General features: G+C 36.8%; 2 protein-coding genes across 2 annotated transcripts in view; both read left to right on the forward strand.

The window, feature by feature from the left end:
- Positions 1-7,244, forward strand: part of PTTG1IP2 (PTTG1IP family member 2) — a 34,015-nt gene extending 26,771 nt beyond the window's left edge. The window contains exon 8 of the mRNA XM_035698554.1: positions 6,832-7,244. The gene's annotated coding sequence lies outside the window, so the exon portion shown is untranslated. The remainder of the gene's footprint in view (positions 1-6,831) is intronic.
- The window catches only part of CDK14 (cyclin dependent kinase 14), a 722,297-nt gene that overhangs the window by 73,416 nt on the left and 625,770 nt on the right, over positions 1-23,111 (forward strand). The window lies entirely within an intron of this gene.

Below are 23,111 nucleotides of genomic sequence, written 5' to 3' on the forward strand. Positions count from 1 at the left end.
ATTATAAAGGCAGTAGTTTTTTTTTCTCAGGGGACTCCTCCTAAAATGTGACAAGTGCTTTTTTTTTTTTTTTTTTTTTGGTGAGAGGGGCATGAGACTTAGGCAGTGAGGTTTAAAAGTTACATCTGGAATTTATTAGCTGTGAGATCTAAGGTAAATAACATCTCTGAGCTTTGATTTCCTCATGCATATAGGAATAATAATCATTTTGCAAGGAAGCTTAAGAATAATATAGGAAAAGCTCCTGGAATATAATACACAATCAACATATGGTAGCTCCTGAGCAGGGGAAAGAGCCAGGCAAGATACCACCATCAAATAGAAAGTCTAGTCCCCAAACCAGCAAGTTTCTGGGTTCTACTCTCTGCCCATCACATGTTAGCTGTTTAACACCAAGCAAATTATTTAAATACTAAGTCTTCCTATCTAAAAGGGAAATAATAACACTATAAAAGTTGTGGGAGAAATAACTTAAATACAATATGTAAATCACTTTTTTTAGTACCTACCACATAGTAGGTACTCAATAAATGGTTCTGTTATTGCATATTATAAGCCTATAATGTCACTGTAATTCTGTAGGCACTTGGGGACATATAAAGGAAGCTTAGAAGGTAACTTGAGGCACTTCAAAACCTTTTAAAGAAGATAAGACCTTTGGATAAGTATAAGTTTCCATGATATAAAATATAGTACTTTCCATAATAGGGGTCCCTAGGTGCTTGAATGTTAAGTTAAAGCCTAGAGAACCTGCGTTTGCAGGATCAAGTACTCCTACATGGTGGCTATTGTGGCAGCTCAGCTGCGTCTGAGGGTGAACAGCATATCTACAAGCAGAGATTGGAGCTGTTAGGGAGGAGAGAATTCTTGGAAGAGGAAGCAGAAGGAGCAATGAAGGTCATGATAGTGAAAAGCACAGATTATATGTGAGTAAAATAGTAAATCCTATAATTTATTTAAAGTATAAGGAACAGGGAAGGTGTGGGATGCATAGCTGACAGTTATTGGGGACTTACCGTGTGCCTGGCACTGTTCTAAGGGATTTATAAGTACTAATTCACTAAATCTTCACAACTACCCCCTGAGACGTCTTACTATTAGCACCATTTTATACGTAAGGAAACGGAGCCCTTGTATTACCTATATGTGAAATAGAAAATGATGCCACTTTATCTAAACCTGTAGCAGTACTGTGCTGAGACACATCTTGGTGAGCAGTGTATTCCGCCCCTGCTCACCCCTCATCCCTCAGTCAGATGCCTCCCTCAGGACCTCTCATTCTGCACTGGTGTGTGCCAGAGTCCTGCTTAATATCACCAAGCTGGAGTATCTGGCTCCAGGGCCTGAGGTTTTAATCATGACACTTTGATGAGAAAGGCACCTTATCCTTATTTGTGGAAAACCCTAAAATACACACTTAGGAATCTGAGCTTTATTTTAAAGGTAGTAGGAGACACTGACTTTACTTTGAAGGAATGTAGAGGTACTTTGTAGCAAAGGTAGGGAAATAATCACATTTGTAAGGAAACATACCTTGATGATGGTATTAATGGGAGAACAGGGAGATAGGATGGGTGGATAGTTTAGAGAGGAGAGATTTCAGGCAGGAAGATTAGATAGCAGGAGAGTGCCAGGTGCTAAAGTGGGCACAGACGAAATCTCAAACAAGGGTGCTGGAAATTGGGAAAAGGGGACAGATTTGAATAGCATTTCAGATTAAAATCTACAAGTCCTAGTGATCATTTAGAAGTTGTGAGAAGGAGGAAGTGAAGGAGACCTCAAGGTTTCTAACTTGGTTGATTGGAAGATGATGATGCTATTAATACAGGAAAACAGGAGGGAGGGCAAGCAAGTTTTGGTGAGAAGGGTGAAATTTTCACATTGAATTTGTGGTAATAGCAAGACAAGCATGTGGAAACTTCAGTCAAGAGTTAGGAGCATGGGACAGCTGGCCTGGGTGGCTCAGTGGTTTAGTGCCTGCCTTTGGCCCAGGGCATGATCCTGGAGTCCCTGGATGGAGTCCCATATCAGGCTCCCTGCATGGAGCCTGCTTCTCCCTCTGCCTGTGTCTCTGCCTCTCTCTCTCTCTCTGTTTCTCTCTCTCTCTCTCTCTCTCTCTGTATGTGTGTCTCATGAATAGGTAGATAAAATCTTTTAAAAAAAGAAAGTTGGGAGCATGGGGGGGCAGGATGCCTGGCTGGCTCAGTTGGAGGGCCGTGGGACTCTTGATCTCGGGGTCATGAGTTTGAGCCCCATGTTGGGTGTAGAGAGTACTTAAATACAACTTTTAAAAAAAGAGTTGGGAGAATGGGTGTGGCTTAAGGGGAATTTGAGCTGGAGATCTAAATGAGGAAACAGTCTATATGAAGCCATGTGTGTAGATGAAACTGACTGTGGAGGGTGTCAGGAAAACAGAAGGGCAAGGATGGATCCTCCAGGATGGCCTTAATCTAGGATATGGTAAGAAGATGAAGGAGCAACTCACACAGTGAGCAAACCAGGATATAGTAATGCTAAGGTGTAGAAAAGGGCAGTCAAGAGCACCACATGCACGGCACAGTCAAGAGTTGTCCATAAACATAGTCTGCTTAGTAAACTGCAGTGATGTTTTTATACTATTAAGATGTTTCAGAATACTGAAGAGCAATTTGCTAAGTACTAGGCACTATGGTAGCTGAAAATAGATGATAGCATTCTAAAGTGCCTTAAGTTGCAGGATACATTCTCTATCCTATGGGAAGGGTCATGCACAAGAAATAGTTCACCTTACAGGATAGAGGTTGCCTGGAGCATGATGTAGAGAAGGAATCTGAGCAATGCCCAGGCTCAGTGGGAAAGAACACTGGGATTATTAGCAATATCTATACTCTGGAAGGGTGAGGGAATACTGTGTCTAAGTTGGTCTTCCCTTGATTAGATGCTTTTTAAGGTATTGTGAAAACTCTAAATTTCTATAGCTTTCAGAATCCCATTTATCATACACATCAACTTAAAAAAAAAAAGGCAAATGGCTCCTTATGATTTTGTAGCACAGTTTTCTAGTGCCAGGACTTGTAAAATGAAGTTAGATGTTGGGCTCTCTAGAGTGAATAAATAAAATGGAAACAAATTATGTGCATTCAAAAGAATGTATACGGGAGCATGACAGCACACTTTCTACTCAGCTTTTTCCTACCTAATGCAAGTGTTAATACTGTGTGTGTGTGCCTGTGTGTGTCTGTGTTGTATTCAGTTGTTTGGGACTTTAGATCAATGTTCTAATAGGAGTATGGTGGAACTATGTAAAGGGAATTGAAAGTAATTGCTTTTTACTATAAGAAGAAAAAAGGGGGATCCCTGGGTGGCGCAGCGGTTTAGCGCCTGCCTTTGGCCCAGGGCGCGATCCTGGAGACCTGGGATCGAATCTCACGTCGGGCTCCCGGTGCATGGAGCCTGCTTCTCCCTCTGCCTGTGTCTCTGCCTCTCTCTCTCTCTCTCTCTCTCTGTGTGTGTGACTATCATAAATAAATTTAAAAAAATAAAAAAAAGAAGAAAAAAGGTTATTTAAATTTCTTCAGCTAAGAACTTTGATTATAGAAAGCCACAGGCAGGGAACATAAAGAGCAAATGCTGAGTAGAGTTTTTCACTGAGAGGGATTTATGGTAACCACATTAATAAAGTTTTAGATGAGACTCTCCACTGTTCTATGTGAATAACTGATGCAGAGAAATTTTTATAAGTACTCCTTATCAAAGAAATTTACTGGTTTTTAATGACTCATAGGTTAACTATTTTTTAATAACCCAAATACAGAATAAATTAATTTTATTTTTTCTTAATTAAAACATTTTTAATTGAAGTATGGTTGACACACAATGTTACATTAGTTTTAGGTGTACCACACAGTGGTTTGACAACTCTATACATTATGTTGTGCTCACCACAAGGGTGGCCTCTATCTGTCATCATACAGTGCTATTACAGAACCATTGACTATATTGCCTATACTGTGCCTTTTATCCCTAAAATTTAGTGATATTTTATCAACATATCATTGATATCACTTATGTGTAGTGCATAGTCACTCTCTAGTCTTCTCTGACTTTTCCTTGTGTCCACTGATATTTTCAACCCCTCTGACAAAAGTGTAAGATATGGTGCCTATGGTGGCTGCCCTCAAGAAACTTGAAATCCAGTTGCTGAGAGACTAGCCAACAGAAATAGATAATTAACTGGGAAGATTACCAAAAACTTAAGAGAATAAGTCCAAAATTAATACCATTTTAAAATCTTGATTACATTTTCACTCCTTTTTCAACCACAGATAAATTCTCAACAATAAGGCAAGGACTTTCCCTATTTGGGTTCAAAAAATGGGACAGCATGTAAAAACTCTACTATCTCTATTTCCTGTGCACACTTAGTATCTCTTTTCCCTGTATCTTTGTTCTCACTATTTTCTTTCTGATAAGGGTCTCTTGCACCAGTTCCTGGTATTCATTTGTCAAAACTCTAACGTTTTTTCAAATCTCACCTTCACATTCAACCAAATTTTCCTGGTCTCCCTTCAGCAAATGTTACCATTCCCCCTGGAATCTCTGTATCACTTTCCTCTCCCTTCTCTGCTGGTACTTATCAGAAAATGGAAATTGTGCTTTATTCAATAAAGAATGTCAGCTCTGTCACTAACTATTTAGGATGTTGTGGGCACATTAAAACCTCTCTATGTCCCAGGTTTCTCATCTTTAAAATAGGGATAAAAATAATTGCTTGTTTCCATAATGGTGGCGATACAATGAAATAACATATGAGGTGCTTATAGCAGTGTCTGGCATGTAATAAATGCTCAGTAAATAATAGCTGCCTGGCAGCACCTTACAGTTTCTGGCATGTAGTAGGTATACATGTTGACTTCAGTGATAGAAATACAGCTGAGTAAATGATGAGTTCATTTTGCTCTGATTCTGATAAGAAGAAAGGTGTTAGAAAACAGGTCAAGGTAGGATGGATCTGACTGAATAACCATTTATTGCATTTTTGCTTTGTGCCAGGCATTGGGGATATGTTGTGTATAAAACAGACAATATTGGAGGGAAATGGGAGATGTTGGTCAAAGGGTACACATTTCAGTTAAGAAATAAGTAAGTTCTGGGGTGCCTGGGTGGCTCAGTCAGTTAAGTGTCTCCCTTTGGCTCAGGTCATGATCTCAGGGTTCTGAGATGGAGCCCTGCATTGGGCTCCCTGCTCAGTGGGGGAATCTGCTTCCCTCTCCTTCTGCCCTTCCCCCCTGCTCATGTTCTCTCTCTCTCTCTCTCTCTCTCTCCAGTAAATAAATAAAATCTTTAAAGAAAGAAATGAATATGTTCTGAGGATCTAATGTATGGCATAGTGATTATAGCTAATAGTACTATATTATGTACTTGAAAGTTGCTAAGAGTGCAGAACTAAAATGTTCTCACACAAAAAAGAAATGGTAATTATGTGAGTTGATGGAGGTATTAGCTAAGGCTCTGATGGTAATCATTTTGTAATATATAGCTATCAAATCAACACATTGCACACCTTAAATTTATACAATGTTATATGTCAATTTTATCTAAGTAAAGCTGGAAAAAAAAAAAGAAAGACAATGATCCCAGCATGGATACAAAAAAAAAAAAAAAAAGTGAGGAACAAAGGAATATAATTATATTCCTGGGAAGAAAAGAAGGGACTGAAATGGGGGGTGGGGAAACTGCTTGAGATAAATAGGAAGGGCCAGAAGACAGAAGTATGAGAGGGAGTTAGCCAGGAGTAAGACAGAGGGAAGTAACATTACCAGGGGAAGACTGGGATGAGATAGAGCTTGGGTTTGGAGAAATTGAAGTCTGGTGTGGCTTGAATGAGCAAGGGGTTGGGCTAGAGACAGAGGCAAGGATCAGATAATGTGGGCATTTATAGACCATTAGAGTTTGGGTTGGACTAGACTTGACTGGGAGTGTATGATTTTCAGCTGGGTTTAATAAGCATGTGTTAAATGCTGGGAAGTAGGTATTTGAGATGGAACACCCAAGTCAAGGGATTGTGGCTAAGAATGGTGTCAGAGAAGGCAAGAAATAGTCTGAGGTGGAGGGGCTGCATGATGCGTATGAGAAACTGTTCTCTTTGAGAGGGTACCATGCTATAGAGCAGCTGCTGCCTCACAGTACCCAACCTTGACAGAATTTTTCTCATAGCAGACAAAAAGTCAAGCTGACGTGGTGGCCTTTTGGAATAGAGGGTTTCTTTTTTGCCAGGTTGAACCTTTTCTGGGAATATTTGTGCTGACCAAGCTCTCTGACCTTTGGGCAGGGTGCATCAATGCTATCCTTCACAAACATTCAACTCTTTTCCTTTCATGTCAGCAGAAAGAAATCAATCATTTAGTTAGTTTTGGTAATAGAAGAAGCTTTTCATTTCCAATTTAGCCCCGCACGCATGTGTGATTAAATTGAGTTGATCAGGGATCCCTGGGTGGCACAGCAGTTTGGCGCCTGCCTTTGGCCCAGGGTGCGATCCTGGAGACCCAGGATCGAATCCCACATCAGGCTCCCGGTGCATGGAGCCTGCTTCTTCCTCTGCCTATGTCTCTGCCAATCTCTCTCTCTCTCTCTCTGTGACTATCATAAATAAATTAAAAATAAAAAATAAAATTGAATTGATCATCATTATTAGCCATGCACAGCTTTTCAGTGGATGGATCATGAGTTGGAAAACATTACATTTCTATAAAAATTGGTGTAAAGGCCTTGAACTTAAGCTTTCTAGTCTAAACATGAAACCTGAGAGTTAACATTATATTTTCAATAATGACTGTGTCCTTTTTCTTTCAGGCTTCCCTCGGGATTTTAATCATCCTTACAGCCTCTTTGAAAATGATTGAACTTTCAAATTCCCTTAAGTTAAAATTTTAAACCCTATCGAACATTTTTGTAGAGTATTTCATTACTTTTACATTATGACTTGTTCTGTAATTTGAGATCATAAGGGTTGAAACAGCTCTTGAGACAAGATTTTATGGTTAATTTAAAACTTTTTAAAAACTTCTGAATAATCTCCTTCCTGGATAGCTTTACATTCTTAATGTTCTTTCCTTGGAACATAAAGTGGTATAAATATAGAACATTCAAGCTCCCAACATGTAATTTTAAATATGGCACAGGGATTGGAGGCCAAACCCTGTGGTTATATATGACATTGCTGTTTTCTAATCAGTGTTACCAGACAATAAACACTCAAATTCTAATTTTGTTTGTATTTATTATTACATAAAAACCCTGCTCTGCTATTCAAAATCTTCCCTAGAATAGCAAATCTGAGGTAATGATTGATATCATTAATACTAATGTGTTGATGGCATGTTGGGTGGATTAATGACAACAAATTTTTAATGCTGTAGGTACTTTAAAATAAAGGAGGTGAAAACTCTTCACAATTTAAAGAAAATACTAGAGTATCCTTTTTAATAGAACAAAATTAGGCTAGGCTTGTTTCAGTACCAGGTAGTTTCTTCATTAAAATTCATTAATGTTTTGATATGTTAATTAATAGGTATGTTTGTGTTTCACCAACTTTTTTTTTTTTAACTTCTGTCTTTTAGGCAAAATTTGGAAGATGAAGCATAAATTTATATTTGATATTGTTGCTATTTACAGTACTTTGATATAAAACTAATACGGCTTTAGTTAACTTTGACAGGGAAGGGAGGATCATTTGACACCAAAAATTATGAAGAAAATGATCCATTGTCATAATGGGGGTGAATAAAGCTTGATTCTATATATTTAGACATTTCCCTCCAGGATGTCAAGACTAGAATTACTTGAGCCAGGAGAAACCAAATTTGTCTAAGTTGAGGTGGCGCAAGACAGCTCTTGCACTGGATTAGAAATTGATTTCTATGTTTAGCAGAAAATTTGACTTTGTTGAAGAACTGAAATAGCACTATAGAAATAAGTAATTTTTCTTGTTTCACCAAAACCCAAGAACATACTCTGTCTTTCCCCCATGAAGTGATAGACCATCTAGTCAGTTGGGGCTCTTCTATCTCAGGTCATGTCTTTCCGCTTCAGCTCATTTCCTAGAGTTTCATTTTCTCCTCAGCTTTATTGAAGTATAATTGACCAGTAAAATCACATATATTTAAAGCAACAATTTGGGCGGCCCAGGTGGCTCAGCAGTTTAGTGTTGCCTTCAGCCCAGGGCGTGATCCTGGAGACCCGGGATTGAGTCCCACGTCGGGCTCTCTGCATGGAGCCTGCTTCTCCCTCTGCCTGTGTCTCTGCCTCTCTCTCTTTCTGTGTCTCTCATGAATAAATAAATAAAATTTTTTAAAAATAAAATAAAAAATAAAGCAACAATTTGATATACATACACAATATGAAATGATTACCACAATCGGTTTACTTAAGACATCCATCACCTCACATAGTTACCTCTGTCTATGTGTGATGAGAATGTTTAAGACTACTCTCATAGTAAAGTTCAAGTATGAAATACAATATTATTAACTATACTCATCGTGCGGTACATCACATCTCAGAATTTATTCATCTTATTACTGAAAGCTAGTACCTTTTGATCATCTTCTCCCCATTTCTCCCACCCACTAGTCTGGTAACCACATTATACTCTGTTTCTGTGCGTTTGGCTTTTTTTTTTCTCCAGATCTCATAAGTGAGATGATATAGTATTTGGTACTTCTCTGGCAGGTTTATTTCACTTAGCATAGTATCCTCCAGGTTCATCCATGTTGTCACAAATAGCAAGACTTTTTTCTTTCTCATGGGTTATTAACACTCCATTGTTATACACACATGCGAGTGTGTGAACACACACACACACACACACACACACACACATATACATATACCTCACTGTGAAAGGAATATAGTCCTATAAAACTCTCAGTTTGCCTTAATGGGTTTTTTTGGTGATATATTTTTCAGTAGCTTTCTCGGGTCCTATACATGCAATGCAAACCCAATCAGCCCCATTCTTCAGTTGTATGAAGGAAATCCAAGTTTTATTAAACTCATTATAGACTGAAGCTTTATTCTTATAATTCTAGATAAAGTTGGTGTGTTGTGTTTATTTGTAGAAAAATTTTGAAGAATAAGAGTACTTGTTTTATTGTTTCTAAGATTTGTTTCTAAGATTACCATTTACCAGGTTTATTTATTTATTTTTTAACCAGGTTTAAATACATCTTTTTTTATTAGAAAGATTCATATCTCAAATGCATACTAACTTTCAGAATGTTAAAAATATATCCATTTGTGTTAATTTTCTACATATGGCTGTTTTCTCAAACCTTTCAAATTCTCATTAATCAATGTCTTTGGGGGAGTTTCATTTTTTTCTCCTTTTTCCATAATAAATTTCAATTTCATTTCTCACTTCAAAACTATTTAGCATGGACTGTTATTTTCTGTAGAATGTCACATTACCTCTGATAAATTGTGAAAAAAATCATCCTTTAATCACACAACCTGAGGATGGTTCTTGATTTGTAATCACCAGAAAAAGACTTCTATAAATAAACACCAAAGGAAATAAAATATACTAAACCAGGTTTAATTTGTTTTATTGTAATTATAGTAGAATTTTCAATTAATTTCTTCATTATTGGCTCTAATTAACTAATTCTAGCATCTACCATAATTCTATATTTTAAAAAATCATTCACTGACTTTATTCCATTTTTTCTCACTTTATATAATCATACTGAATAATTATCAATATATCACAAACAGCTATATTTAAAGGATTAGTGATTTTGGATTTGGTGTTAAATGAAATTATGAATAACCTTGTTCTCTTGTGCTCTGTTTGACTTTTTTCTTTCATCACCTATCAGGGAATCTAAAAAAGTAAAGTGCAACTCAGCTGGCTGTCTTTGAAAAATAACAATTTGAGATGAGAATAAGTTGATAGTGTAGTAATAAGGCCTGGTGATAGGTTTCCCAGGAGATGTCTTATGCAAAAATGATAGAGGGCTGCCCATCATTGCACACAGAATGCTGACATTCTTGACTTTAATAGGGAAGCATTTATCTTTGGCACCTGCCCCAGTATATGAGTAGCTGTCATGTACTCCAACAAAAGAGAGGAAAAATTGTCACTATGATTTAGGAAATATGCCTTGGCATAAGTAAAAGCAAAATATTTTGAGCACTCAGAATTTATTTTTCTTGCTCTTTTATGCCTGGCTTCTACAGTGAATTATTTAAGTTAATTTAACAATATTAGAATTTTCCTATTGAGCTCATCAGTATGACTTAATCATTATAGAAAACTCATAATATTATAGAAAGAAAACTCTTTGAATTATTAAAATTATAGAAAACTCTTTGAATTATTAAAAAGACCTTATGTGTGTGCTATAGGAGTAAAAGTTTTTGCATTTATGATTACTGGATTTTCAGCAGTATGTAACAGATAAAACACCTAGATAAAATGTAAACACAGTCTTTACAAGTATATCAATAAGACATAAAATGTAAAGTTGATAAAGTTAAAACTTACTCAAAATACTCCACTAATTAAAACAAGTAAAATAATGGAATAAATCCATATTGAACTAGATTATTGAAAAATGAAGGGTTCTTATAGGTTTTTAGATTCTTGACAGGTTGACTATGGAGCCAGAGCCTTTAAATGTGTTCAAAATATTGAAGTGCTATCACTTTGTTTTTTAACAACATTTTTTATTCCTATTATTGCTTCACTGGGTAAAATTATGAAAGACATCTGTCATATCTCTTTTACATTTATATTTTCTCAGTAGGTATTCCTTCCCATGGCATTTTACATGCTGGTTTTTCTGTTGCTGCTGTCTTTCAGTTTTAACTCTTCTCTTAGAAATATGCCAGAGGTCTTAAGATTATATGCGTACACGTGCATGCATAGTGTATATCCATATATAAAGTAAAACAGGAATTTAATATGACTGATCTTTTTTTGGCTCATTTTTAACAAACACTATGATTAAGTACCGCAATTAATTTTGTCCCATAAGATTATTTACCATTAGAAATTAGTCACTTATTTCAGTGCTGTTGATATTACTTAAAATGTCTTTGGATCTCTTCCTTGAAATGTCCTTAAAAACCTGCAAAACATGGGGATCCCTGGGTGGCTCAGCAGTTTAGCGCCTGCCCGGAGTCCTGGGATGGAGTCCGCATCGGGCTCTCTGCATGGAGCCTGCTTCTCCCTCTGCCTGTGTCTCTGCCTCTCTCTCTGTGTCTCTCAGGAATAAATTTAAAAAATATTTTTTAAAAACCTGCAGAACATTTAAAATTCATCTTCAGTAGTGGCAGGTCATCATTCTTTGAGGACAGCTGAGAATGGGAACAAAGAATTTGTTTTTGAAAAGGCAGAAAGATATTCAGAGTCTATATGATGAACAGGTAACTGTTTACAGACAACCCATTTTTGGTCAACGTCAGATTTAGACTATAAAGAACTTATGTGCACAGGAAAGGAAAAATGAAAAAGCAGGGAGGAAAAGGTGGGGGCCGGAACTAATTATGATAGCAGTTTGTAAAGAAAAATCCAAAATGGTTTCAGCAGTTGAAAAACGCTTTGCATTTTCCATGGTGACTACTTAGAAAGAATGCAATCATTTGGAAGTACTGGCAGCTCATGAAGCGCTGAGGTTTTAAATGATTTTCATTTATAATTATGAGCTCATTATATCCACATTGGGATTTAAAGTGAACAGCATATATTAAAACTGATTCCAATTAATTCTTTCTAAGGCTTTTCCACCCACCTGGTATTATTCTGGCCAAGAACCTTACTCTCCCTTTTGTACCATCTTGTTTGATTCTTACCAGGAAGACATCTTCTTAGCTTTGTTGAATTTCAGAAAACTCTTGATTTGCATAGGTAATGCTGAGTCAACATAGCTCTAGGAAATGTCATCTTTGGATAAAAGGAGTGAAACAAATTTTAGAAAACAGAGAAAGGCACTTAGATTCAGAGAGAGTCACCATCTAACCAGAACTTTGGGTAGTTTTCAATTTAGGAAGCTACAACCTGGAGAGAGATTAAAAAAAAAAAAAAGAGATAAATTTAGGGGCACCTGGGTGGCTCAGTCAGTTAAGCCTCCGACTCTTAGTTTCCACACAGGTCATGACCTTAGGGTTGTGAGATCGAGCCCCTTTTGGGCTCCGCACTCAGCATGGAGTCTGCTTGAAATTCTCTCCCTCACCCTCACCTTATGCCCCACCCCGCATGTGCATGCTTTCTCTCTCTCAAAATAAATGAATAAAATAAAATCTTGGGAAAAAAAGAGATCAATTTAATACTAGTTGCCAACTGAAATTTCATACTAATTATACAAACTTCTTTGTCTTACCTCATTAGATTGAGTGTTATGCTTAGAAGAGGAGACCAAGTTTTAGAATTGGAGACCTGGTCTTTAGTTGTTGTTGTTGTTGCTTTAAGATTTTATTTGTTTGAGACAGAGAGAGTGAGAGAGAGAGCACAATCAAGGGGCCAAGAGAGAGGGAGAAGCAGATACCCCACTGAGCAAGGAGCCTGAGTCAGTGCTCAATCCCAAGACCCTGAGATCATGACCTGAGCCAGAGGCAGACGCTTAGCCAACTGAACCACCCAGGCACCCCTGGAGACCTAGTCTTAATTCAGCTCTGACCCTAAATTATTTGTGATTGTGACAGATTTCCTTAAGAAAAGGGTGGTTTCCTCATTTTCTAATGAATCCTTTGAGATGGACAGATACTAGTGCCCCAATTGTATAGATAAGGAATTTGAAAAACAAACTCACCACAACAGAATGAATTGCCCAAGATCTTTTGGCTTTAGAAGTGAAGCTAAGCTTGAAAAGCCGTAGTTTTCATCTCATAGAAAACTTATCTCTCTGGGGTGCCTGGGTGGCTTAGTCAGTTAAGTGCCAGACTCTTGATTTAGGCTCAGGTCATAATCTCAGGGTTGTGAGATCGAGCTCTTTGGGCTCTGCACCCAGCAAGGAGTCTGCTTGAGATTTCTCTCCTTCTCCCTCTGCCCCTCCTCTCACTCTCTCTCAAAAATAAATAAATAAATAATACAAAAACAAAACTACTTCTCCCTGAGATTATAGCGAAAAAAATTTCCTTTAAGTTTGTCTACAATCACACAAGAAAGCAGTTATTATGTTAGAAAAAACTTCCTGTCAATGAAACTGAACAATTTTGGAGGAAATGCTTTCTCAACTGCACAAGTTAACCAGAAAAATCCATGCTTGGTTATAAAGTTAAGGATGGCTTTACTTTTTATTACTTTTTACTTGGTTCAAACATATCCAGTGACTTCCAGCTCAGATGTTTTCTTGGTTCATCATTGTGAAAATCCCAGAGCACATACAATTAATATATTAAAAGCAGTCTTCCAGTCATCTGGAAATTAAGTACTAAAGCCATAAGGAATCAGGTTCTATATTTAGGAATGAATTTATGTCTCATGTTTAATCCTAACAATATTTGAAACCCTACTATGTACAAAGCATTATAGGTCATTCAGAATAATTTCAATAATAACACTGCATATAAAAATATTACATAATGCCCTGGGTATCATGAACTGTAACTACTCTATTCTAACTAATAGGGTATTTTCCTATCCTCTTACATAAACTTACTGCTTGATCCTGTAGACAAAGGTTATTTCATTTGAAAAGATAATTGCAACCAAAAAAAAATTGAGTGTTTATAAACATCTGCTATTGCCAGTATGGTTTGCCTGCCTTCCTTCCTTCCTTCCTTCCTTCCTTCCTTCCTTCCTTCCTTCCCTCCTTCCTTCTTTTTTTACAAAAAGAGCGCAGAAGAACAAAACATCCATGTTTCAAAATGCTTAATCTAATGTCTCCCATTTTCTCTAATTGTCTCCTCAAAGATTCCTGCCAAAGTTTCTCCGAACGAGCCCTCAGCATTCTATAATCTTACACATTTGATTTGTTGTACTAAGGGAAAAAGAAAGGCTAGATTGCTTTAGGAGAAAGAACCACTTAACAATGTTCTATGACATTAAACCACATTAACTACAATGTTATGAGATGATTACCATATTACATATACTATTTAATATATACTTTTTGAAGTGTTACAATATATGTTATTTGATATATACATTTATATGTAAATATGTATAATAATGTGTGTGTGTATATATATACATTTTATTTTTTTAAATTTTTATTTATTTATCATAGTCACAGAGAGAGAGAGAGAGAGAGAGAGAGAGAGGCAGAGACACAGGCAGAGGGAGAAGCAGGCTCCATGCACCGGGAGCCCGACGTGGGATTCGATCCCGGGTCTCCAGGATCACGCCCTGGGCCAAAGGCAGGCGCCAAACCGCTGCGCCACCCAGGGATCCCTATATATACATTTTAAACATACCATTTTGCTAACTTTTATAAAAATATTGACTCTCAGATCCCTTAATCATGAATATAATTTTGCCAAACTTTTCCCTTCTGAGAAAATGAATCAATTTTATTATTAATTATTATTAACTTATGTAGTATTATGTAAAATTCTGTGTAGCTTTATGATAACAAAGCATTGTGATAATCTTATAACCCAATGAGAGGTTTTTTTCTTCTTTCCCCATACTCCTCTTCCTCTACCTCCTTCATTTGTCTTGTTTTTTCCCTCAGTTTTATTGAGATATAATTGATATTTGACCTTATATTACATTTAGTTTTAGTATACAACATAATAATTTAATATATGTACATATTGCAAAATGCCACAATAAATTTAGTTAACATCTGTTACCTCACATAGTTACAATTTTTTCTTGTGATGGAGACTTTCAAGGTCTACTCTTAGCAACTTTCAAATATGGAGTATAGTATTGTTATCTATAGTCACTGTACTGTACATTACATCCCCAGAACTTAGTTATTTTATAACTGGACTTTTCTACCTTTTGTCTGCCTTCACCTATTTTGCCCACTTTCCATTTCCTGATTCCGGGAACCACCAATCTGTTCTCTGTACCTGTGAGTTCAGTTTTTTAGATTCCTCATATAAGTGCGATCATAACAGAATTTGTCTCTCACAGTCTGACCTCACTTTACATAATGCCCTTCAGGTCCAGCTAGTTGTTGTAAGTGGCAGGATTTCCTTCTTTTTTGTGGTTGGATAGTGCTACACTGTGAGTATATATATATATATGCATTTTCTTTGTCTATTCATCTGTCCATGGACACTCAGGTTCCTTCCATGTCTTGGCTATTGTGAATAATGCTGCAGTGATGGGATGCCTGGGTGACTCAGTGGTTTAGCGCCTGCCTTTGGCCCAGGGCATCATCCTGGGGTCCCAGGATGGAGTCCCATATCAGGCTCCCTGCATGGAGCCTGCTTCTCCCTCTGCCTGTGTCTCTGCCTCTCTCTGTCTGTCTCTCTCATGAATCAATAAATAAAATCTTTTTTTAAAATGCTGCAATGAATACAGGGTGCAGATATCTCTTTGACAAAGTGATTTCATTTTCTTTGAATGAATACTCAAAAGTGGAATTGCTAGATCATATGATAGTTTTAAGTTTTTTGAGGAACCTTCATACTGTTTTCTATAACAGCTGCACATTTACATTCTTAGTAACAGTGCATAAGGGTTCCCCCTTTTTCCACTGCCTTGTTATCTCCAGTCTTTTTGATAATAGCTAATTTAACAGATGTGAGGTGATAGTTCACCGTGGTTTTGATTTGAGTATCCCTGATAGTTTGTAATGTTGAACACCTTTTCATTTACCCATTGTCCATTTGTGTATCTTTTTTGGGGGAAAAGTATATTGAGCTCCTCAGCTCATTTATTAATGGATTGTTCATCTTTTGCTATTGAGTTGTTCTTTATATATTTCAGATGTTAACTTCTTATGGGATATATGATTTGCAATTATTTTATCCCATGCTGCAGGTTACATTTTCTTTTTGTTGATGATTTGCTGTACAGAAGCTTTTTAGTTTAATGTGGTTCTACACTTTTATTTTTGTTTTTGTTGCCTTTGCTTTTGGTGTCAAAATAAAAAAAAAAAAAAATTACCAAGACCAAAGTCAAGGAGCTTACGCTTTATGTTTTCTTCTAGGAATTTTATGATTTCAGGTCTTACGTTCAAATCTTTAATCCATTTTAAATTGATTTTTGTAAGTCGTGTAAGATACGGGTCCACTTTTATCCTTTTGCAGGTGGCTGTCCAGCTTTCCCAATACCATTTATTGAAGAAACTATATTTTCCCCACTGTATATTCTCAGCTACTTTGTCATAGATTAATTGGCCATATATGTGTGGGTTTATTTCTGGGCCCTCTATTCTGTTCTATTGATCTGTATGTCTGTTTTTGTGTCAGTATCAGTGTTTTGATCACTACAGCTTATAATATAGGTTGAAATCAGGAAATGTGATGCCTTGCACTTTGTTCTTCCTCAAAATGACTTTGGCTATTCAGTCTCTTGTGGTTCCACAAATATTTTAGGATTGTGTGTTCTATTTTGATGAAAAATGTCATTGGAATTTTGACAAGTTGCACTGAATCTGTATATTGCTTTGAGTAGTACAAGCACTTTAACAATATTAATTCTACCAATCCATGAACTTGGAGTAGTTTTTAATTTATTTGTGTCTTCAATTTCTTTCATCATTGTTTTATCCCTTTAATTCTATAGGTCTTTCACCTCCTTGGTTAAATCTTAGGTATTTTATTCTTTATGATACAATTGTCAATGGGACTGTCTTCTTAATTTTTCTTTCTGATAGTTTATTTGTATGTAGAAATGCAATTGATTTTTGTATATTGATTTTGTATCCTGCAACTTTTCTGATTTCATTTATTAGTTTTAACAGTCTTTGGTGGACTCTTTAGGATTTTCTATATATAATATCATGTCCTCTCCAAATAGTTTACTTCTTCCTTTCCAATTTGGATTTCCTTCCTTCCTTCCTTCCTTCCTTCCTTCCTTCCTTCCTTCCTTCCTTCCTTCCTTCCTTCCTTCCTTCCTTCCTTTTTTCTTCCAAAAAAAGATTTTAAAAATTTATTTATTAGAGAGAGTGAGCAAGCAAAGAGAGCATGAGTGGAGGAGGGGCAGAGAGAGATGGGAAGCAGGCTACCTGCTGAGCAGGAAGCACAACATGGGGCTCAATCCCAGGGCCCTAGGATCACTGCCTGAGCCAGAGGCAAATGCTTAACTGACTAAACCTTCTTTCCTCCTTTTTGCCTGATTGCTCTGCCTAGGACTTCCAGTACTACGTTGAATAAAAGTGGCAAAAGTGGACATCCTTGTGTTGTTTCTGATCTTAGAAAAAAAGCTTTTGGCTTGCCATTGTTGAACATGCTGTTACCAGAGGGCTTGTCATGTATGGCCTTTATTACGTTGAGATACATTCTTCCTATACCTAGTTTTATGAAAGAGTTTTTTATCATGATTGAATATGAAATTTTGTCAAAGGCTTTTTCTACATCTCTTGAAATGATCATGTGCTTTTTATCCTTCATTTTGTTAATGTTTATATCATGTACATTACAATCAAGTGGGATTTATTCCAGGGATGCAAGGATGTTTCAATATTTGCAAGTAAGTCCTTCATTATGTTTGTTTAAGTCACCATATGTCCCAATTTTCCCAGGATGATCCTACCTTACACCTGTTGTCTTGGAGTAATTAAAAATAGAACCCCGTCAAATAGACACATGAAAACATGTTCACACATCGTTAGTCATTAGGAGAATGCAAATGAAAGCCAAAATGAGATACCACTGCACACTCACTACAATGGCTCAGATTATAAACAATGACCATACCAATTATTGCTGAAGATGAAGATGTGGAGAAACTATACTTTTAAAACACTGCTGCAAAGAATGTAAAATGGTGCAACCACTTTGGAAGATGATTTAATAGTTTCCTAAAAACTTGACTACACCTACCATACCACCCTGCCATTTTATACCTAGATGTTTATGTATGAAAAATAAATACATATGTCCATACCTTGAGTGGTCATAGCAGCTTCCTTTGTGATAACTCTAAACTCAAATGTTCATCAATAGGAGAATGGAAAACCACATGATGGTATAGCCATACAGTGGAACTCTACTCAGAAAAAATGAGAAAGAACTACTGAAATACACAAAATATAGAATCTCTAGGTAAAATAAGTCAAACAAAAGATGATATAGTATATATATCTGTTTATATAAAATTCTAAAAAAAGCAAACCTGTGGCCAAAATGAGATCTGTGGTTACCTGGGAATAGAAAAGGGGAATGAAAGGCGAGATTACAAAGTGACACATGGAAACTTTTTGGTATAGTGAATATACTTATTATCTTGACCATGGCAATTGTTTCACAAGTATATGCCAAAATTTACTAGAGTATAAATTTAGATAGGTGAAGTTTATTATATATCAATTAAACCTCAATTACACATTTTAAAAAATGCCACCTTTCTAAGTATTTCAGCTTGAATATTGGTAATATTCTTTCTTAATCAGGGTACTGATTTCGTAGATCTTTTAAATTGAATATGCATTTCATAGATTTGTTCAGTTTGTGAAAATCTACTACAATATGTGTACTTTTCTGTATATATGTTATACGTCAATCAAAACATCCCCTCCCACCAAAAGCCTGAAAGATTCCCTGAGGGAAATATGCAGGAAGTGTTCCATTTGGACAGTAAATTAAAGGATGATCCTATCCTTTGTACTTTTATTTTTTTAATTCTAGAGAAAAGAAAATGAAGATTTAGAAACAACTTACAAAAAGCCACAAAAATAGTAAATATTTCCATGGAGACTTCAGATAGTTTTTTCTTTCCTTAAAAAATCTGTGTGCTTTCCTATGCTTTTCAGGCCAGTGAAAGAATTGGTCTATTTTTAATGAAGGATTATTATGTTAAAAAATAGTCATCTAGGGCAGCCCGGTTGCTCAGTGGTTTGCACCACCTTCAGCCCAAGGCGTGATCCTGGAGACCCGGAATCGAGTCCCACGCCAGGCTCCCGCATGGAGCCTGCTTCTCCCTCTGCCTTGTGTCTCTGCCTCTCTCTCTCTCTCTCTCTTTCTCTCTCTCTCTCTCTGTTCTCTCATGAATAAATAAATAAAATCTTTTAAAAAATAGTCATCTTATTTATGATCACCCCTTGTACATTATGTCGTTATTCACGATCCTTCACATTAGATTGCTTCAGAGCTGAAGAATAATATTCATTTCAATATTCCCCAAGCTTTGGAACAAAGCAACCAACTCTTATCAGTTCAGTGGTACCAATATGGTCTTTGGGACAAGAAGCTGTAATAGGAAAGCATTTTAAGAAAGCAAAAGACATCCCACTAGTGGAGAATATAATACTGATGATAGAGTGAAATGACCAGTAGAAGATAGTAATATATTTATCAGCATTCTGAGATTCAATGAACACTTAAGAAGAAAAAATGTGTGCATTGTTATGGATGTTTATGTATTTTGGTGCCAGCAACTCAGTGGAAATCTTTTCTATGTGGAATATTTTTTTATTACCACAATAAAAAGAAACAAACAAATCTTTGATATTAAGTAGCAATTTAGTCTAGAAATTAATTAATAATATAAAATAATAAGCTGACTTTTAAGTAATATGGCTTATAGCATTTTAATAACACTCCTTAAAAATTAAGTTATATCAGTATGATGCTTTGCATACAGTAGGCCATCAAAGTGGCATAGACTAATTTCAATTCATAGCCAGTTTAGGGGAAGCAGAGAGAGGGAGACGGTAGTAAGGCAGATAGGGAAGAAGGATAAAATAGACATAGTAGAACAAGAGACAGCAGAGAAATGTTCTGCTGGTTTCTAAAATAAATCATTTTCAGTGATCTTCAGCTGTTACTTGAGGCTCTGAGCTACTTATAGAGTGTAAAAGATTCTACGAGTTCCTTACTCAGTATCTATTTCCCTATATGCATATGTTAAAATAACCCTGGTTTTGTTCAAGTAGCTGTCCTCCCTGTGGCCATTTACTCATTCCCAGCCCCAGAGGGTAAATCTTAATTGGTCTATGGCATTCTTATTTTCCTTGCCAGTAGTCGTTTTAGAAAGGACACAAGACCCAATTCTGACCAATTAGAAATGAGAAATTTGGGGAAGTTTTTAGGAAAGGGTTTCTCACTCTTAGATAAGACACAAAAAAGACACCTTCCTCTTCTTTTTTTGGGTAGTATTATATCTAAATGTGATTCCCAGAGCTGCTTCCACTACGTTTCTATCATGAGACAAGTCTGGAAAAAATTGATACCTAGAGAAGAGCAAAACTGAACATTGAGAAGAACCTAGACCCTGAATGATATCATTGAGCCACTAAATTATCCAGCCTTGGTGTTGCTACTAACCAGCCAAATGATCTTGAAGATTGATCTGGGCCTCAATTTCCTCAACTTTATAAAATGAGGAAGATGAATTTTTTACTTGATCCAACTGGGACCTTCAGCTCTATTATCATCCCCTGGGTTTTGTAATCTATAAACCATTTCACTGAAGTTACTGAACGCTTCTTGCCAGTGAAAGCATATAACCCAGGGAATGCAAACGTCAGTGAACCCTAACATGATTTTTTCAATGTAATCTCTTGGAACATGAATGAGTTTTAAAAGTTGCCTAGGGCCAAGCTATTAAGAGATTTCCAGGCATTCCAAATATCAAAAGTTGATAGGTACTCAGTTTTGACATAATGGAAGAAATAATTGGTAGAAAGCTCTAGTAAGTGCTGCATAGCAGAATCTAGACTGGAACTCCCAACATTGCTGTTATTGTATTCGTCACAATATTTTAAAAAAAAAAAAGGATGGGCTTAAGTCAGTCAGGCAATCTCACCTTGCCTGTTTTTCTTTGGGCAATTAGACCTTCATATTAAGGTACTGTAACTTGGTGACTTTCATGCTACTCTGAACTTACACTTTTGAAATTTCAGCTTAAATGAGATGAAATGGAATTGTTTTTTGCACCAGGAGGTCACCAGGACTATTCTATCTCTTTTGCTTTCTGTGGTGTTACTGCTACTACTGTTAACTAATATCCAATGTTTCAAAGCCATTTTCTCTTGGTCTGAGTATGTTCATGTTTCAGAATTGCCTGACCTTTCAAGAATTTACTGTTATTTATTTTCAAGGCAAGAAAAGGAAAAAAGGAAAGAAAAGGGAAGAAAAAAAAGGATTTTACATCAAATGGGATTTTAAGCTAAATGAAATGCAAGGCCTATCCCACTCTTGAGAGTCTTTGAGAAGTAAACATTTTTCCCAATGAAATTTTTTCTATTTTCAAAAACAACTATTAGTGTTTCCAAGTTATTGATAGAAATGGAAGTTTTTAAGTCTTACTCCATCTAAAGCTTGCCCTATGTATAGACAAAGAAGTGATAATTTTCAAGTATCTTGGGATATTCCTATTAGTCCAGCATCTGTGCTTGAAATGCCTGAATTAGGCAGTTAACCTCCATCTAAGATAGGCTTCTCCTCTGTCTAGAAAAGATGGATAAGAGTGCTCTTGAAATATTTTTCCAGGCTCAAATTTCTATGAATACTTATGATATGAATTAGGATATTAGTAAGGGCTATTTTACTTTCTTCCATGTAAATCAAATATTTTGATGAGTCCCTGTAATATATAAGGTACTACGATTTTATTTTATACACAACTTAAATGGTATAGCCAGCAATTAAGCCAATAGAAGGATGCCTGGGTGGCTCAGTGGTTGACTATCTGCCTCTGGCTCAGGTCATGATCCCAGGGTTCCTAAGATCAAGTCTCAAATCAGGTTCCCCATGGGGGGCCTGCCTGTCCCTTTGCCTGTGTCTCTGCCTCTCTCTCTCTCTGTGTCTCATCAATAGATAAATAAAACCTTAAAAATAAAAGCAGACATCACCTTAGAAACCTGGGACAAAGAAAGCAAGTGCTAGAGCTAGTGGTGGGAAGGGATAGGTAGTAAATCCTGCAATTTGCAGCTTAAATTGTATCTTAGTTCCCCGTTTATATAGTGATAGTACACTGAATGCTTTTAACCACTAATAAAAGCTACCTGGTTACAAAGGAGTTAGAATGTTTTGAATTATTGCAGAGCAAATATAAACTTGACTTGGGAATCTTAAAACTAATGATATTTTCCACCAAATCCTTTTGAAAAAGTGTTCAAACTCTCTTTTGGTCATAATGGTCCTAGCATTGCAATTATCACTGTCAAAACCCCAGCTTTTCTCTGACCAGAGTCTTCCTTGGAAGTAATGTTAGGGAAAGCCAGTCTGTTTTTATCCTCCTGCCCCATTTCCTCTCCTTTGTCTTTCCCAATGATGCCCTCTATATAGGCATAATTCCACCCATAATTTTTTTTTTGGTCAGAAATTCCACAGACTATCTGCAAGCTTTTCAGAGTTAGCTCATCATACCAGACCTCAATCCCTGAGCTGTTCCCTCAGACACCTGTTTTTGACAAGCCTGGAGTCTCTGCTGTGCCTTGGATGCCTGGGCTCTTCTAAACTAGAACGTTCTTTCTCTTCTCCCCCTTCCACTGGTTGGCTTGTCCATGGATACAGCGTCTGCCTTAGTTGCCCTGTTTGCTCTCTCACCTTCCTTTGCAAAGAGGAATGCCTCTCTTCCTAGGATCAACCAGGTCCTGCCAGGCCATCCTATAAAACAAGTCATCAATATCTTAGGACTGAGTACCAGACAGTATTTTACAGTATTATGGCTGGCCTCCTGGCTTAAACACCAATCCTCCTCCTTTCAGAAGCAGTCCCAACTTTTGTTTGCAATCCACCTTTTAATCAAATAGACAGGGTAGGCCTCTGTTCTAAGCCCTAAGGGATGAAGTTTGGGACCCAAGAGAGCCTATTCCCACAGCGATTGGTTCAGAGATGGGATATGGTCTCAAATGACCCAAGCAGAGAAAATGGTAGGTGTGAACATCCTTAGATGGATAGACTCAAGGAAGAGGCCTACATAGGGCTAATTAGCTTGGAGATTTTTGGCAGAGAATTCTTGGGTCTGTGGTAACCAGAGTATTACCTAGAGGGATATGAGAAGATTCTAGGGGAGTACAAGCCTTTGGCTCCAGAGACTTTTACACTGTGGGGAGGGTGCA

The sequence above is a fragment of the Canis lupus genome, chromosome 14 (assembly GCF_003254725.2).
Source record: "Canis lupus dingo isolate Sandy chromosome 14, ASM325472v2, whole genome shotgun sequence".
NCBI classification, from domain to species: Eukaryota; Metazoa; Chordata; class Mammalia; order Carnivora; family Canidae; genus Canis; species Canis lupus.